At 37.2% G+C, this 19,770-nt stretch overlaps 1 pseudogene; it reads left to right on the forward strand.

Annotated features, from left to right (window-relative positions):
- The first annotated feature begins 1,214 nt into the window (after positions 1–1,214).
- LOC144891642 (uncharacterized) overlaps positions 1,215–19,770 on the forward strand; it is a 30,941-nt pseudogene continuing 12,385 nt past the window's right edge.

The following is a 19,770-nucleotide window of genomic DNA, read 5'->3' on the forward strand; positions in this document are numbered from 1 at the left end:
AAAAAGATGTCTTTTTAAGCTGAGGGGGTAATCGAGTTCAAGCTACATCTTCTCCGAGGGGTTTGATGGAATGTGACAGGTGTTTCGATATTTGGTGAGGCCAATGTCACGTGTCTAGCCCCACGGAGCTCGATTTTTCACTTTCGCCCCAAGGTCAAGGTCACAAGGTCACGAAATTTAGAAAAGTCGATTTTTGATGGTTTTATTACATTGTGCGCTTCCTGATGGTGAAATGTCGTACATGATCTTATATTATCACATACATCATGAAATACAAGTAATACATCAGGTTTTTTTTTTTATACATCATGAAATACAAGTTTTCCAAAAAAATTCATAATCTTCGACCATTGAACTTTGAAGGTCACAGAGGTCAAATTTTCAAAGTTGTCTGAATCGAACCGAATTTTCGGTATTGTGTAGCTAACTAACCTCATAACTGATTATACATTATTTTCTATCTCATTTCAAGGTCAGTAACCTTCGTTTTGACATTTCAAGGTCACAAAGGTCAAATTTTCAAAGTTGTCGGAATCGAACCGAATTTTCGGTATTGTGGAGCTAACTAGTCTCATAACAGATAATACATTCCTATTTATATATTTTAAATGTCGGTTTTGACCTTTGTCATTGAATACCGCTCGCTCGTGAACCATCGTCATCTCCTGACTTGTCTAACTTACACTTTTGGAATCCTCAAGGTGTCTAATAAACGAATTTTCATGTTCCCAATACGAAATATTGTCCCATGGGGTCCGTTGACTGCCATCTTTGCGGCCATCTTAGATTTCCGATGAAAATCGCTAATTGGTATAACTTTTGAACTGGACATCATACAGAGGCAAATGATCCCATTTTCCGGCTAATTCTGGCCTGAGGAATCGTTGGAGATGGTTATTTTCATGATTTAAACAAGTTTAATACATTAAAACTCGAAGAGTATGCAAAAAATCAGGAAAATTTCACTCCAAATCTTGCCAGACATCTAACTTCAAATATACCAAACTATAAGATGCCCATGCATACTGGAAATGATAATACTTGTGAGTAATTAGGGTTAAATAAGACAATATAACACACTATTAATTCAATAAATGAAAATAAGAAGAAAACTTTGCCAATAATGTTCTCCTCTTGCACGACAGGTCAAGCCACAGAAACGGTAAGCAATGTCATTTCTTCATGTCAATGTCAATTGGCCATTCCACACCGGGATGAATTACATGGGTATGGTGACTGGTCACAAATGCAGGGGCTCAGGCTACTCTGAAATCCTCATTGAGGCTGGACTCGTCACAAGTGGCTGCCTGCATAGTGTGCTGAGGGGGAAGGCATACACTGAAGCCCTGTACTGTCTCAAAACAGTCAGTGAAGCCATGAAACGGTTGTTAATTGAGAGATTCACGGAGGAGGAGAAAGTTGAGGTCACTAACCCCGAGGCCCTGCTCAATCCCATGCAGACATGTAGTCGCGAGACCCTCGACCTTACTTTGCAGGACCCTTCCACTCTCACCATCCTCGAGCAGTATGTGGCCTATGAAGACAAGGTGCGTGCCGGCCACCTCGGCAAGACCCCTACATCTTAAAATTAGTATGGTGAGTAAACTAGAATAAATGATGTCATTATCTGATTTGTAGTCGTGATGAAATAGTTACTTACATCCTTTCTATCTTGTTGTGGCTGGAGGAGTTCCTGACAAATATCAATCAGTCATCATGGAGCCAAGCAGCTGCTGAAGAAGTGTGGCATCGCCGTGGCACGGTCCCTCATTCCTGGTGCTCTCAGCCTGGTGGACAAGACGATGGAGGAGACCTTCATGAAGTTCGCCAAGTCAGCAGGTACTGAAAGACTATGACTACTTTGGTGTTTTAGATGAAAGTTAGTATTAAAATATTTTCTATCACTCCATTATTTATCTCTCCAGGTGGATTCGTGGGGCTCTCCTCCATGTCCGGTGCCTTCCAAAGATGGTGCCGTACGACGTCAACCCGTGCTCAGTACTTTGAGAAGATGCTAGAGATGTGTGGCCGAATCGACAACCCGGACTGTCCGAATGCTGGGAAACACCGTGAGCTGGAGAGGGCTGAGATCAAGACGTCTAACCTCTCACCATCCCCTCTGCCCTAACCTCTCACCATCCCCTCTGCCCTAACCCCTCACCATCCCCTCTGCCCTAACCTCTCACCATCCCCTCTGCCTTAACCTCTCACCATCCCCTCTGCCCTATCCTCTCACCATCCCCTCTGCTCTCACCTCTCACCATCCCCTCTGCCCTATCCTCTCACCATCCCCTCTGCTCTCACCTCTCACCATTCTCTCTGCCCTAACCTCTCACCATCCCCTCTGCCCTAATCTCTCACCATCCCCTCTGCCCTAATCTCTCACCATCCCCTCTGCCCTATCCTCTCACCATCCCCTCTGCTCTCACCTCTCACCATTCTCTCTGCCCTAACCTCTCACCATCCCCTCTGCCCTAACCTCTCACCATCCCCTCTGCCCTAATCTCTCACCATCCCCTCTGCCCTATCCTCTCACCATCCCCTCTGCTCTCACCTCTCACCATTCTCTCTGCTCTAACCTCTCACCATCCCCTCTGCCCTAACCTCTCACCATCCCCTCTGCCCTAACCTCTCACCATCCCCTCTGCCCTAACCTCTCACCATCCCCTCTGCCCTAACCTCTCACCATCCCCTCCGCTCTAACCTCTCACCATCCCCTCTGCCCCAACCTCTCACCATCCCCTCTGCCCGAACGCCTCACCATCCCCTCTGCCCTAACCTCTCACCATCCCCTCGGCCCTAACCTCTCACCATCCCCTCTGCCCTAACCTCTCACCATCCCCTCCGCTCTAACCTCTCACCATCCCCTCTGCCCCAACCTCTCACCATCCCCTCTGCCCTAACCTCTCACCATCCCCTCTGCCCTAACCTCTCACCATCCCCTCCGCTCTAACCTCTCACCATCCCCTCTGCCCCAACCCCTCACCATCTCCTCTGCCCGAACGCCTCACCATCCCCTATGCCCTAACCTCTCACCATCTCCTCTGCCGTAATCTCTCACCATCCCCTCTGCCCTATCCTCTCACCAGCCCCTCTGCTGTCACCTCTCACCATCCCCTCTGCTCTTACCTCTCACCATTCTCTCTGCCCTATCCTCTCACCATCCCCTCTGCTCTCACCTCTCACCATCCCCTCTGCCCTAATCTCTCACCATCCCCTCTGCCCTATCCTCTCACCATCCCCTCTGCCCTATCCTCTCACCATCCCCTCTGCTCTCACCTCTCACCATCCCCTCTGCTCTCACCTCTCACCATTCTCTCTGCCCTAACCTCTCACCATCCCCTCTGCCCTAATCTCTCACCATCCCCTCTGCCCTAATCTCTCACCATCCCCTCTGCCCTATCCTCTCACCATCCCCTCTGCTCTCACCTCTCACCATTCTCTCTGCCCTAACCTCTCACCATCCCCTCTGCCCTAACCTCTCACCATCCCCTCTGCCCTAATCTCTCACCATCCCCTCTGCCCTATCCTCTCACCATCCCCTCTGCTCTCACCTCTCACCATTCTCTCTGCTCTAACCTCTCACCATCCCCTCTGCCCTAACCTCTCACCATCCCCTCTGCCCTAACCTCTCACCATCCCCTCTGCCCTAACCTCTCACCATCCCCTCTGCCCTAACCTCTCACCATCCCCTCCGCTCTAACCTCTCACCATCCCCTCTGCCCCAACCTCTCACCATCCCCTCTGCCCGAACGCCTCACCATCCCCTCTGCCCTAACCTCTCACCATCCCCTCTGCCCTAACCTCTCACCATCCCCTCTGCCCTAACCTCTCACCATCCCCTCCGCTCTAACCTCTCACCATCCCCTCTGCCCCAACCTCTCACCATCCCCTCTGCCCTAACCTCTCACCATCCCCTCTGCCCTAACCTCTCACCATCCCCTCCGCTCTAACCTCTCACCATCCCCTCTGCCCCAACCCCTCACCATCTCCTCTGCCCGAACGCCTCACCATCCCCTATGCCCTAACCTCTCACCATCTCCTCTGCCGTAATCTCTCACCATCCCCTCTGCCCTATCCTCTCACCAGCCCCTCTGCTGTCACCTCTCACCATCCCCTCTGCTCTTACCTCTCACCATTCTCTCTGCTCTAACCTCTCACCATCCCCTCTGCTCTCACCTCTCACCATTCTCTCTGCTCTGACCTCTCACCATCCCCTCTGCTCTAACCTCTCACCATTCCCTCTGCTCTAACCTCTCACCATCCCCTCTGCCCTAATCTCTCACCATCCCCTCTGCTCTAACCTCTCACCATCTCCTCTGCCCTAACCTCTCACCATCCCCTCTGCACTAACCTCTCACCATACCCTCTGGCCTAACCCCTCACCATCTCCTCTGCCCTAACCTCTCACCATTCCCTCTGCTCTAACCTCTCACCATCCCCTCCACACTAACCTCTCACCATTCCCTTTGCCCTAACCTCTCACCATTCCCTCTGCTCTAACCTCTCACCATCCCCTTTGCCCTAACCTCTCACCATCCCTTCTGCTCTAACCTCTCACCATTCCCTCTGCTCTAACCTCTCACCATTCCCTCTGCTCTAACCTCTCACCATTCTCTCTGCTCTAACCTCTCACCATTCCCTCTGCCCTATCCTCTCACCATCCCCTCTGCTCTAACCTCTCACCATCCCCCACCTCTACCTCTAAGTTCCCCAAACCTTCACCATCCCCCCTCTACCCATAACCCCCCACACCCGACGTGTGCCGCTCCCTGCGGCTCCGAGCTGGACGAGACGCGGATGTTGTCGCGTTTAAACTGATGATCATTTGTTCGGCGCTTGTATCGAGTTTCTCATTTTACGGATAAACTGTCAAGGGTGAAATGAAGTGGAGAAAAGTTTGATGGGAGTTGGGAATGTTGATAAGAATTCCCTTATTGTAAACGGGTTCAGGTATTGATACTTCCGACCTTATAGTTCACACAATAGAAGATATGATGATGAATTTATTCAGCTCTCAGTGATGTTTCGGGTCTGGAAGAAGTTAACCCTGTCGATTAATTACGTACCGAGACGATGGGAAATTTCGCAATGACACGAATTGAAGTCACAAAATATTCCCTGTGAGTTGAATTTGCGGAAATATTTATTTATAATGTGAAGAGGAATGTCATGAATGAAACAGCCGAACTACATGTGTTTCATAATCAGGAACCTGAAGAGGAAGATTCTTGTTTATGTTCAACTGTTGGACTGTTCACAGCTCTCTGGGACATGGATAATGTGAGGTCAAGATGGTTACTTTCTCCTCGTCGGTCCGTGGGACTCGGAATTAAATGTTTTATAATGAATGCAACTTCATTGACAGGTAAAAGAAGGGCAGGTAAATGTTCCATGCGAATTCATTTCGATCTAAAAGTTCGGACTCTCCTGCAATGAACAAACGGAACTTTCTTTTCGATGTTTCCCTCCATCTATTTTTAAATATATTTTTCTGCCTGGTTTGAAAACGGCGTCAAAACGTTGATCTGAACAATTCAAACCAAAAACGTATTTTTTACACTTCCATCTTTGACGAAACTTCCAAATGTTCATCACCGCCTCCCCCATCACGTGGTGCGTCATCCATCACGTGCCTTTGCTCTTGCTTTGATGAGGCAATTAAATATTTATATCATGTAATCTGTACGCACAGTAAACTTTCTTTGAAGATAATGGTTCATGTAAAAAGGTGTTGTCATCGATTATCGTTTCCTTTACATTTCAATAAGAACACTTAATCACGTGTTGATTGCTCAACATTAAGTGTAATTGTACTTGATTGTAATCGGGATTTAGGATTTTGTTATAAAACCAGGACCATCCCGGGCTCATTCTCCTGTTGTGCTCATCGAGTCCGCTGTACCTTCACATCGCCGAGGATCCATTGCCTCCTCTTGCTGTCGCGGTGGACACTCTCTCCTCGATGCAAAGCTTCGGTTAACAGGTATGTCGATGAGAACCAATAATCACAAAATATCGCGAGAACCGGAGAGTTTGTTGAGAAAACTTTCGAGTCGGATGTTCTTCCTTTCTCCGTTTGCTACCTGCGCCACCAAAGGTTGATGGACGTTTTGTTTTCACCGCTGTCTGTCCGTTTGTGAACGAAATATCGCAAAAGGTTGTGGACGGATTTGGACGAAATTTGGCAGAGAGTTATTGTATGTGATAAGGACGAAATGATGACATTTTGGTGAAGATCCGGATATGGAACCGGATACTGGAATTTTTTAACTGAAAAATTTCAGCGAGAGACGACCATTGGAAAATTGGGCCAAAACGATACATAGCAGGATATCTCAAGAAGTTGTGGACGGATTTGGACGAAACTTGGTGGACATGTCATGCGTGTGACAAGGACAAATAGATTCGATTTTGGTGAACATCCTAATATGGATTCCGATATGAGAATTATTTAGTTTTTCATGTGATTCTTTTACATTGCGACACGGGGCCAAAAACGATACATAGCAGGATATCTCAAAACGTTATGGATGGATTTGGATGAAACTTGTTGGACAAGTTGTGGTGTCTGACCAGGACGATTCTTTTCGATTTTGGTGAACATCCTAATGTGGATTCCGATATGAGAATTATTTAATTTTTCATGTGATTCTTTAACATTGCGACATGGGGCCAAAAACGATACATAGCAAGATATCTCAAAAAGTTATGGATGGATTTGGATGAAACTTGTTGGACAAGTTGTGGTGTCTGACCAGGACGATTCTTTTCGATTTTGGTGAACATCCTAATATGGATTCCGATATGAGAATTATTTAATTTTTTAAGTGATTCTTCACCAAGTTGAGTGATATGGCCAACCAGGTGGAGGTTGTGATATGATATGGCTATGATATGATATGGAGTGATATGGCTATGCTCTCTACTAAGTGCCGTTCTAGTTCTTTCCGCGACGGAGCGCACTGGCTAACTTTTGAAAACGTTTTCAAACAAACTTTTTGCCTCCATTTTCATCGCCCACGATTCGCGCAAGAAGTTCGAGTTTTATCTTCACGTTGAAGAGTTCTCATTCGTTTTATGTTGTAAATTGCATCTTTACCGCAAACTTTTAACACCGACATTCCGTCATTCGAGTAAAAGTTTACGGCTGTATTAATAAGTAAACGTCGTCGTGTAAAGGAACCAAAGTTAAACAAGCATTGTGAGTATTGCGCTGCAACACATGTCCCCTACCGGCAGTTTGTCGTCCGGAAAACCGTTGGGGAAATTACCAAAGTTCAAAGTGCCATAACTTTGTCAAAAATGATCGAAACGTCGTGAAGTTCGAACTTGATCTGTAACTTATCATGAGGAAACCATGCACCAAGTTTGAAATCATGGGCATTAAGCGTTTCGAAAAAAAGTCCGGAAAACTGTTCTTTGCGTGACGGACGGAAGTAGTGTAATAATGTTGCTTCTGGGACACCTCCGTTTAACATGGGAAATCCCTATCTAATGTCATTTACCCCCTTGTCTTTTTCAAAAATCATAAACACCTCTATTTCTCCCACCCTCATCTTTATGAACCTTTTGTCTGTAGTACCTATCCTTAATGTTGTTCATTAGACCACTCAAACACTACAAATATTTGTTTTCTCTTATAGACCTATCATCCTTCTTCTACATATCATCTGGCAGATTAATCTTTGACCCATTCACTTCCATATTGACCCTAAAGACCTCTATTTCTCTCACCCTGTTCTTTACGAACCTTCTAACCTTTTGACATGTTATCCTTATTCATTAGACCACTTAAACACCTGTGATCCTTCTGACCTTATGGACCTTTTAACCTTTGACTCTTAATATCATCTGGTGAATATAACCCACTCAAACAACGACCCTACAAATATTTGTTTATGCGTGGGAAATAATTTAATTCTCCTACAACTCTCTTCACCATCTAATATATTAACAAAAAATATGTTTGAGTTTGGTTCTTTATTAAGATATTTTAACTGAGCTAAGATAAAATGGTAAACCTCCCTCAATGTTCTTATTTGAGCGCCTCCAGTGCCACATACCATTTTTAAATTAAAGTATATATTTTCCTGACAACCATCAAAGTTTTCCGTCCACTCAAAAATATTTCCATCTTTTTTACCCAATTCACCGGTAATTAAATTAATTCTCTTATTTGTTTTGTGAACTTTTTTACCAGTTGCCTTTTCAATTATACCTATTTGATATTTTTCACATTCATTATGTTTTCCATTTATATACCAAGGTTGATTACACCTCCACTCTTTAGTCTGGTTGATACTTGGTTCTATCATTTATATAATAGTAAAAAAGGCGGCGGTAGCCCGTTAAAATCCCCAACCCCCCCCCCCCCCTTTTTAACTTATCACTTATATATATCTTATCACTTATATATATCTTATCACTTATGTATATCTTATCACTTATATATATCTTATCACTTATATATATATCTTATCACTTATATACTTATATAACCATAAGGGAGACTATCAATTCCATTTTCTAAAATAAACCTCTTATCATCAAAAGCCCCCAATGCTTTCTTATTTATCTCTTCTGAATATAATTGATGTTTATAACTTCTTATTCCATTAATCTTTCTAAACTCTTCTTTCTTTGTTGTTAAACAGTTATAATAATCCTTAAAGTTTATTGTTTCTTTAATAACATTTTTCTTTACACCTTTTAACTTCTTATCAGTCTTTTCAACGTTATTCACAATGTATTTATAAGCATAAGCCTTTGACCTCAATCCCACAAATTCACTCATAACATTTCCTCCTAATTCATCCTTGAACTTTCCAATCACCTTTTTATTTTTAGAAGAGAACAACTCACTCTCTGGACTGTAATTACTCGTGTCATAGATATTAATGTCTCTTTTCATGTCTGAATAAACATCGTTGGTATTAATTTTCAAAATAAAACTATCTGTATCCATATAAAGTAGATTAACATCATTTTGATATTTCTTCCTCAAGTTATTATAAAAGTAATCATACATTAATGACTTTGATAAATCAAGAATTGTTGTTCCAATATAAATAGGTTTGTTCATTTCAATACTCTCTTTAATCAAATGGATCGCACAAAAGTTCTCAGTAAAGACCTCAGCTCGAGTAAAACTCGGTCTATTAATTAATTTTGATGCTTGTTCCCAAGATGTTGATAGTCTGATATTTTGTCTTTTCCTCACATTCTCCATAGTCTTACCAAAGACCGCATTATTCATCAATTTATAAAAGTCTTTCTCAAAATCTGTTTTTGACTCTGTTCTTCTTTGTGTATTAAAATCAATGTACCCCTTTAACCAATGACTTTGATTGAACTTTAGAACCCTATGGATCTTCTCTACTCTTAGACCTTTTGATAAATATTGTCGCAAATTTCTTTGGTGTAGAACATAATTTTTCTTGTTATATAATGTAGTAAGTAATTTTTCTGTTGATTCACCTATATCAAACGATCGTTGATAATCACTCAACCATTCTTTCTTTGGACTTTCTTTCTCACAAGCAAATGGGAGATCTTTGTGTAGGTTATGGAGTTCCTCTGGATATTTTAAATCAATTTCAAAATAATAACCAACTTTTTCTTCATCCAATTCTTTTTGTGTAGAGATACATACATCTTGTAAAACGTTTTTGTAGTCTTTTTCCTTTACCCATCTAAGTTTTCCATAAGGAAGAGCCTGAGACATTGCCCAGCCATACAGGTTGTTCGCGTCATAGTACATCAAGTAAGAACTCTCTTTCGTTGGATCATAATTTGGAAGATATTTGTTATTTGCTTTTGCGTATCTACTCGAGCAGACTTGTGAAATTCCACCTCTTTTTGCCTTTTCAATCATCAAAAGCATATCAACATCGGTTATCAAATCCAAATCTTGTTTTGTCATTTTCAACATCGCACTCCAGGCCAATCCAGGTGCTGTGTAGTAGTGAGCAGGATCCAATCCATATCCAGTGCGACAAACAGATCTAAAGGCTTCAAATACATCGGCCAATAAAAGCACATCAGTTTTGAGATACAAATCGTGATACTCGCCAAGATTCTTGATGTTATATTTTTCCCAAACATTTTGTGCGTGTACATAATCTTTATCAGATATATGACTATTATTTAATTTGTTATAGAAATTTTCTTTTGAAGGAAGTTGTGTTTCATTGAATCTCTCAAATGAGTCCATATAGTCATAGGGGTAAATTCCCTTTTGTGTTAGAAAATCTTTATCTAAAAAATACTCTGAAAGACATGGAAACTCTTTTAGATTTTGAACCAAGTTAACCAATGGACTTGCCATGAATTTAAATGTATCAAGAAATCTGATATGAGTAATAGGAGATGTGTGAATTGTTTTTGTGAATGAAATGTATTTCTGATCCGTGTTTGGAATTGCTGAGATACTTCCAGAAGTCTTTGAGAGTTCCTTGATAAATAGATGTGTATCATAATGAGCGTTGTTATGAAGAAAGACAGGAATGAAAGAGGGGAGTTGATAATTAATATTACAACTTTGATGAGCCGGACCTCTATATTTACCAGTGAGATGACAATGGTCTCTAACCTTTAGACCTTTACCAATTTTCTCCTCACAAATATGACAGACATTGTTTTTTATAAATTCCCTTTTTTCTTTACTTGTTAAGGACATTGGTTTATTGGTTTCTCTCATTATCTTGGTTAATCGAACACAGTCTTTTTCTAGTCGTTTCACAAACTCCTCTGGGGTATTTGAGCCTCTATACATCTCTAACTTGTTATATTTATCACCAACGGATGATTTGATATAATAACAAAAACCACAAGGAGTATGTTTTTGATATTTATTTGTGTATGATTCTTTTGGATCTGGAGAAGCAGTATCAATTTTTTCTAAAATACTTTCAAAATCAGCATATATAACAAATGGATGTTTGATCTTTTTATTTTCATCTTTGAATGTGATCTTTGAGCCTTCTTTAGGCATATTGATTACCGTTGATTTATGTTCGCCACAATAATTTGAATGTTTATCTAATCTTTCTTGTGAATTGAAGAAGTTAAGACAACGCAAACAAATATATATTTTATTTGTTCTCTTACAGACTTGTGGTTTTATTAATTTAGCAATATCTTTGATGTATGTATAATGTGAATTTTCGTCTGAATTAAAATATAGAAGATTAATATGAGTTTGTTTACAATTGTCAGAAAGCTTTAAAACCTGAATGTTGTTTGTTTCTGTTAGACCATAAACATTAACTGATAAATTATTCATCTTTTCAAATTTAGGAATATCATTTAAAGTCATCGGAAACTTTAGATCTTTCGTATTTAATGTATTCTCATATTTTTTATAATGAGATACTCTTTCATCATGAAAATGTGGAGGATGTAAGTGTGCTAAAATAGACCAGAGAAAACATTTATTGTCTTTATTTTTGATATTGATAACTGCTTTTCTATTTTTGATAACACTGGGTAAATCAATGTAAGAAGAAGCTTTAAGAGGATCTGATTTAAGAATATGAATGTCTATGTAAATAATTTTTCCTATATTGAATCCACTTCCTACGATTGAATTATCCACATCTTGCTCTTGTTTAATAAGTTCATCATAGACTCCTGATGTTTTAAAATCTTGATATGAAGATATAAAGTGTGGCTCAGTTCTCATGTATGGTGCATCTATAACTCCTTCATCCTTTGTCATTTCTAATTTTACTCCCATATAAAATTTAAGTGGTTTCATTTCCTTTAGTGTTTTTTCAATCAACGTTTGAACAGCAGGTTTAACTATTTCTACAGCATCAACTATAGACTCTGGTTCAGGAGGTTTGAAGTTAAAGACTCTTATTTTAATATGTCCTTTGAATGCTCCATCAGAGTTTTTAGTTGTGATAAAATTTGATAAATGTAGATTTGTTTTAAGATGTATTTTGAAGCCTTTCTTGAGGATATTTTTATTACATGTAGAACAGTGTTTTGTTTCAGGTGGAAGAGGGGAAAGTTTGTTAAAAATGTTGTATGTATGTTTTGCGGTGAGAATATGTTGTTTATAATATTTTACTTCCTTCTCGCAAGTATCACAATAAACCATATTTATAGCGTGAGAAAACGTGGTGTTTTATATATATCACTGTGCTTAAAATAAAACACTTTTGAGCTTTACAGCTCCGTTTTATATATATCGCTGTGCTTAAACTAAAACACTTTTTCACTCAGAATCATCTAAGTCATAACTATCACATGAATACTCAGAATCATACTCAGAGTCATCAATAAAGCTACTCTCATAACTATCATTTGAGCACAAACTATTAGTATCATAACTATCATCTGTGTTCAATGAAATACTATCATCACCATCGTCCGAGTTCAATGAAATACTATCATCACTATCGTCCGAGTTCAATGAAATAGTAAAATCTTCACTGCTGTATTGACTCATATTTAATTAGCAGAAAAAACCTTTCCATCTATACCAATATACTTTCTTTCATTAACGGATTCAATCTCTACATTTTTAATATCAAAAGTTATCTTTAAATAATCTCTAACTATCATAGAACGAAATGACATTTCACCAGAAATATTAACATCATTCATTTTACTTAGATCTACACCCTTTGGATTATTAAAGAAAATACAAATGTCTCCTCTAGAATTATTAATGGTCTTATCATTCTTTTTCAAAGTATTGTGGTCAATCACTTTTTCAAGCTTTGAATAAATTGCCAGGAGTAGAGGAGAAACTTTTGTTAGATTTACTTTAATGGATGTCTTTCCAGGTATAGTTAGAGCTCTTCCTTTAAATGAAATAGAGGGGCTCATGTTATTTTCCATAACTGGTTTTACCCAAAAATTTCCATATTTATCTTTGTTCAATTTAACATCTTTGACATATTTTTCTATATCTTCCACCGAAGTAGAGATTGATTGAAATTTGTCTTTTGTGCTTTGAAACATTGTATTTATTAATGAATAAACTTGCGTTTAGTTTAAGTAAAAATTTACTATATAAATATGATAAGTTCTGAAGGATATTTAGAATTTCCAGACTCTCCATATGATAAATTAGAGAATTGTCCGGCTTGTGATAGAATAGGGCTTAATAATGAGGGTTCATATAAACAATGTTTATTCTGTGATTATATTCTAATTAATGATAATAAGAAATATAAAAAAACATATAACTCTTTTAAATTAGAACCAAAAATGAATTACTTTACAAGATTAATAAGAGAGATGAATGTTAAGCATTATGGTGATAATACACCATTTCTTACAAGGAAAGAGACTCTTTGTATTGAGGAAATGTATAAGGGTTTAATGATATTTATTATTCAAAATAATTTTAATGGAAATGTTAATACAAGATACTATATAAATAAAATAATGAATTATTTTGAAATTAAACCCGAACTCAGGATAAAATATAGAGTTTCTAAAATAGCTCAAAAAAAGTTAGATGACTTGTTTTCCAAATATATAAATGAATGATTTTTTACCCGTTTGGGAAAATAAGATAAAGTTTAATAACCATAAAAACATTCCAAATTCATTGAGATGTCTAATAGTTGGTTCAAGCGGATGTGGGAAAACCTGTTTACTTTTAAAGATGCTCCTTGGTCCTAATTTTTTAGATTATGATAATTTAATAATTTTTACAAAGTCAAGTTTTCAACCCGAGTATCAACTACTCTCACAGGGTTTTAATGCAGGTCTTAAAAAGGAAGACATTATCGGTTTATTTAAACTTCAAAACAAACTGAATGATTATAATATTGAAGATATAATACAATTATTTTGTGATACACAGAAATCAAAATCGAAACCCATAACTTGTATTCTCAGTGATAATACGGATGATATACCTTCACCTCAAGATTTAGATAAATCAAAAAAGAACCTCGTCATCTTTGATGATTGTGTTAATGAGAGAAACCAAACAGTAATGGATAGCTACTATACAAGAGGGAGACATTCTTCTTGTAATTGTATATATCTTAGTCAATCATATTTTCAACTCCCTCGACGCTCAATAAGAAACAATGCCAATACTTTTATTTTATTTAAGTTAAATTCAATAGATGTAAATAATTTTTGGAGAGATAATTGCTCTACGTTATGTAGTAAAAAAGAATTTGAAAATTATATGAAACACACGATTGGAAAATATAAATATATTGTTGTGAAACAAGATGAGATACTAAATGATATTTTTCAATAAATAAATACAGAAAATGAATACCGAAGAAAGAGAAAGAAAGTTTAAGGAACATCAACAATTAGTTTCAAAAGTTGTTAAACAACAGGAAGAGATAAAGAAGAAACGGAGACAGAAACTAACTGGTGAAGAAGCCTTTGAAAGAAAACAAGAGAAATTCTTTAAACCACTTTTGAAAACTCAACACTCACCTACAGTTCCCACGGTAGAATTTACTCCGAAAAAACTTCAAATGCTCAAAGATTTTAGTCAGATAACAAAACAAGAACTTGGTGAATTAGAATATGATGACGAGGGATTATTTCGGAAACTTGAGGAGGTAAATCAACCCCCTAATTATGTTGTGGAAGCTCTTCAAAACAATGAATATTCGGCGGGTTCAAAAACCAGAGCAGGTCTCATTCCAACAGAAGAACCAGCAGTGTTTCATCTTGTGGAAGAAAAGGTATTGATATTTAATGATGAATTGATGTTCTTGAGTTCTACTCAACCAAATGTTAAATTAACTCCAAGATTAATGTTTCTTCTAACAAACCCCGGATTCAGCGGTTCAAAATATTTTGAGGAACCACTTGATATGGAAAGAGAGGAAGATAGGGTATATATTGAGTTGCTAAATGCACTTGATTATGGAGTTTCTGTTGCTGGTAAAAGTAAGAAGAATGAGAAGGAGAAACATATTATTGATGCTTTAAGTAAGCTTGGTTCGGGTGTTAGTTTTCTTCCAAATGACCCATCACAATTAGTTAATAGGCTATTATTGTTGTTAGGTAGTAAGAAGGCTGGAAACAACAATTGTTTTAATGAATCCTCAGCCATTTTAGATCAGTTGATGAACATGAAAATAATTAATAAATGTCAATACAAAGATATTTTATTAGATATTAAATAAGATGAGAAGCACAATTCTTAGTTTTAATTTCACAACGAGCGATTACACAGCTTCATTCCCTTACCCACTACAACTTGACCCCCTTACCTCATATGAGGCATCTTTATTGTCGATGGAAACTTATAATACCTTGTTTAATATCACAGAGAAAAACAACAAGTTTAGTTATAATCCAGGAAGTGGATATAAAACTATAACCGTTTCACCTGGAGCTTACGAGATTTCTCAAATATCTTCAGAAGTCTCTCGCCTTATGAAAGAAAAAGGTGATGAACCAAAAAATATTGTAATAGATATTCAAAAACACACTTCAAAATCAACTATTAAACTTAAAAATAATTATAAAGTTGATTTCACGATTGAAAATTCGTTTAGAGAGCTATTGGGTTTCTCTTCAAAAAAGATTGAAAATAACGGGATGTTTTACAGTGATAATGTTATCCAAATATCCTCCGGTATAAATTCAGTATTAATTCATTGTGATTTGATTGATGGTGCTTATAACGATGGAATAAGAACAAATACAATATTTTCATTCAGTGCATACTCAACCCTGATTGGTTATAAATTTAATATGGAACCAAAAAATCTTGTCTATTTACCTGTGTCAGGAAAAACCATATACAGAGTAAATTTTAGGATAACCGACCAAGATAATCGTATGATATCCTTTAATGATGAAATTATATCCATCAGAATTCACCTACGTGAAGTTTTTCAATAAATAAATAATGGTTATTGTGAGAAAACACGAGTTGGGAAAATATAAAATAATTACAGGGGATGGGATGTTCCTTTCACCATACTATACAAGGTATGTAGGTAGAGGATACTATAAACCAAAGAGACAACGGGGTGTGGGTCATCAATTTCGAAATAAAGGAGATGGGATAATTGATACTCTAATGGGTATTGGTTCAACCATCCTTAAACATAAAGACCTAATTGGTTCAACTGCTTCTGCCGTGGGCTCCGTTGCGGGTGCTATAAAGAGTATAAAAGATGCTCAAAAGGAGTCTCATAAATTACAAGCAATCAAAGAAATAAAAAAAGGTAAAACTCAACTATCTTCACAAGAACGACAAAAAATCATTAAAATACTTGGGTCAGGGTTTCAACGATTTTAATACTATATAAATACAAGTATGGAAGCGATTGATAGTATCTATGATTTGGATGATACAATTATCATTTCAAACTCCACGAAAAAGGAAGACTATTTTAAGGTAAATGCTATAACAGGAACAGACTGGAATTCAAACGGAACAAAAAGTTTTGAAATAAATAATCAACAAACTTACTTGAATATAGCTGATAGTTTCTTGCTGTGTAAATTTAAATTCACTAAGGCTGCGAATAATACTAATGCTACACTCGTAAATGATTTCTTCTGGAAAATGTTTGATAGTGTTCGCCTGTATATTGGAACACAAGAGGTTGAAGCGGTTGATTATGTCTCTGCTACATCTGAAATGATGAAATTTACACTATATTCGTTTAGTGATAGAATGGGTAAGGGAGCTGTTGAAGGTTTTATTCCTGATATGTCAACGGGTACAAACGCAGACCCTGGTTATAGTCAAAGGAAGTCAATGTATAATGATGACGCAAAAGCTGAGAATAGTTTTACCGTAGCAGTACCTCTGAAAGGTATATTTGGATTTTGTGATTATGATAAAGTTTTGTATGGGCTTAAAATTAGATTTCAACTACAAAGGAATGATAATGTAAATAGATTGCTTTTTGGGGTTGAAAATGCTTTTGGAGAAAATAATAAATTTGTTATTAATGATTTGTGTTGGTATATCAGTGAATATACTCCTAATCTTAAAACGGAAGAGATGTTAAATAGAAGACTTAACTCAAGGAAACCGCTAAATGTATCATACCTTAAAAGAAGATGTCAACACGTTAAACTGGAACACACTACCTACACTTGGAATTTGGGTGTTCTTCAAGGAAAGCCACGATACCTCTGGCTCATTTTTAAAAAACCAGATGGAGAGGACGGTACTAATAAGAATAATGCGCTGAGTGATAATGCTAAGGTGAAACAACTTCGGGTTTCTCTTGATGGCACATTTTATCCGCGAGATAGATTGGAAATTGATTGGGAAAAAAATGATTATGCGGAAGCCTACAAGTCCTACCAAAAAGTGTGTGAAAGTAATGGTAATAATGATCCTATTTTGGATATGGTTGCATTTAAAGGTTTATATACAATCTACGCAATTGACCTGAGTTCTCAAAAGGAAACTATAAAGTCTAATCGAGTGGATACTTCTCTATACATTGAAAGAGGGGAGAATGAAGAAGTTGATGCTTATTGTTTGCTTTTGGAGGAAACAGAATTACAGATTAATACAGATAATGGTGTTATGATTAATATCACATAGGTTTTTTCTCATAAATAAATGGTAGGGGTATATGTTAATCAAATCAATCTTAATAAATTAACATCTTGTATTCAAAATCAAAAGCCTTGTATTATTAATGTTAATACAATTCAAAGAAAAGGAGCTGTAAGAATTGATGTTTTACTCACACACACACAAGTAAAAACACTAAATGATGTTGGATCACTTAAAATTAAAATGACGAAACCTATGTTAAAGAAATATTCAATAGACGAGTCAAGAGGAGGATTTCTCCCGTTTCTAATTCCTTTATTTGCTGGTTTAAGTGCGGCGGGAGCATTGACTGGTGGTATTTCAGCAGCGGTAAAAACTGCTAACGAAAGGAAGGCACAACTAAAAGCTCAAAAAGAATTGGAAAGACATAACAAGGAGTTGGAGAAACAAATTAGTGGAAGTGGTGTAATTGTAGATTTTGCTCAAAAACTTGAAAGTCTACCTGATAAAGCTAGATTGTTGGTTGGAGATATGCTTTCCTCTATCGCTCAAGCGGGTGTTAAACTAACTAAACGGGGTAATGGATTGTATCTTTCTCATAAATAAATGGATAAATGGTTTAAACAATTTGGAAAGAATACAACGTCAAATATAGAACTAGCTAAGTATTGTAAAACACTAAAAATTGATAATGTGGTTATTTGTATGAGAGATGAATTAATACATATAAATAAGAATACAAAGAATATTATTATGAATTTAGACACACAGAATGGTTCTCATTGGGTTTGTATTCATAATAGTCAGGATAAATATTATTTTGATAGTTATGGTATGCCACCACCTGTTGAAGTAATACAATTCTTACAGAATGGTGTTTATCAAACATTTCAAGTTCAAGAAATTAATTCTAAATGTTGTGGTCAATTATGTTTATATGTATTATTTCAACTCAACAATAATGAAAATTTTTATGATATCATTTTTAATCTAATATAAATGACTTATGTTGGAAAAGATGGTTCTATCTTTGGAAAATCCTCTCAGGATATTGATTTATCAAATTATTATACAAAGGCACAGGCTGAACGACAAAAATATAGTGTAAGTAAAAATATTAATATGAAGAATACTTATAAATTAATCAATTATCCAAACCCTACAGATGCGAATGACTTAATTAGATTAAGTGATTTATCACAATATATATTTTTAAAGAAAACAGCACGTTTTGTGAAAGAAGTAAAATTTACAACCACAACACCTGGTTATACTGACCATACACCTTTCCTCATTGAATTTAACTACCTGCTTACAATTGAATTTTATAAAGAAGGACATTTAGTTAATATGCGAATTAATAAATGGGGGTATGATATGCCTGATTTAGGGTATAATTGGTCTTTTTCAATAAACATAGAAGACCTACATGATTTAAATCAGTCTCGTAAAGAAGAATATTATCCACTTGGTGAGGATAAGGATTTATGTGGAAGTACAATTAGTAAACAACAAATACGTGATTTTAAGAAAAGAAAAATATATGATAGTATAGCGATGGTTCGCATGACAAAGAAGGAAGGTAATGAGATAAGGATAGAAAGCCGAGGAATACAAACCGATTTGGTAGTGGGAAGATGGGGTGGTATTACCTGTCATAATATTAATCTCACATATATTTCTGATACATAAATGGCAGGAAGAAGACTACAAGAGAATTATAATTTTTGTATTCAAGGATACCTACAAGAAAAGGGTGCTCGGTATTACATACCTTATGATTTGGAGCATATACATGGGAATTTTGTCATTAAAAACTGGCCTTATACTGATATTGTTAAACCCACAAATAGAGACTTGTTTAAAATATTAAATAAAAATGAAGTTCTCAAAGTTATGAAATATAAAACTCTTTTAGAAATCGTCAACAAATCTTATTGGTATCCTATTATGAGAAAAATAATTATAGATACAAGAATATCTCAAAATCCAGATGAGTATATGTATAATATTCTTTGGGGTTCAAACTCAAGGGTAGCAAGGGATGAGGAAGGAGTTGAAGAAGAGAAGGAGGAAAGAGAGAAAAAGGAGAAGGAGGAAAGGGAGAGGGAGGAGAAGGAGGAGAGGGAGAAAAAGGAGGAGAAGGAGGAGAGGGAGAAAAAGGAGAAGGAGGAAAGGGAGAAAAGGGAGAAAAAGGAGAAGGAGGAGAGGGAGAAAATGGAGGAGGAGGAGAGGGAGCAAAGAGAGAGGGAGGAAAAATATAAAAAGATGGAAATCATTGAGATTCA

The sequence above is a fragment of the Myxine glutinosa genome, chromosome 4 (assembly GCF_964187855.1).
Source record: "Myxine glutinosa chromosome 4, kmMyxGlut1.1, whole genome shotgun sequence".
Lineage (NCBI taxonomy): Eukaryota > Metazoa > Chordata > Myxini > Myxiniformes > Myxinidae > Myxine > Myxine glutinosa.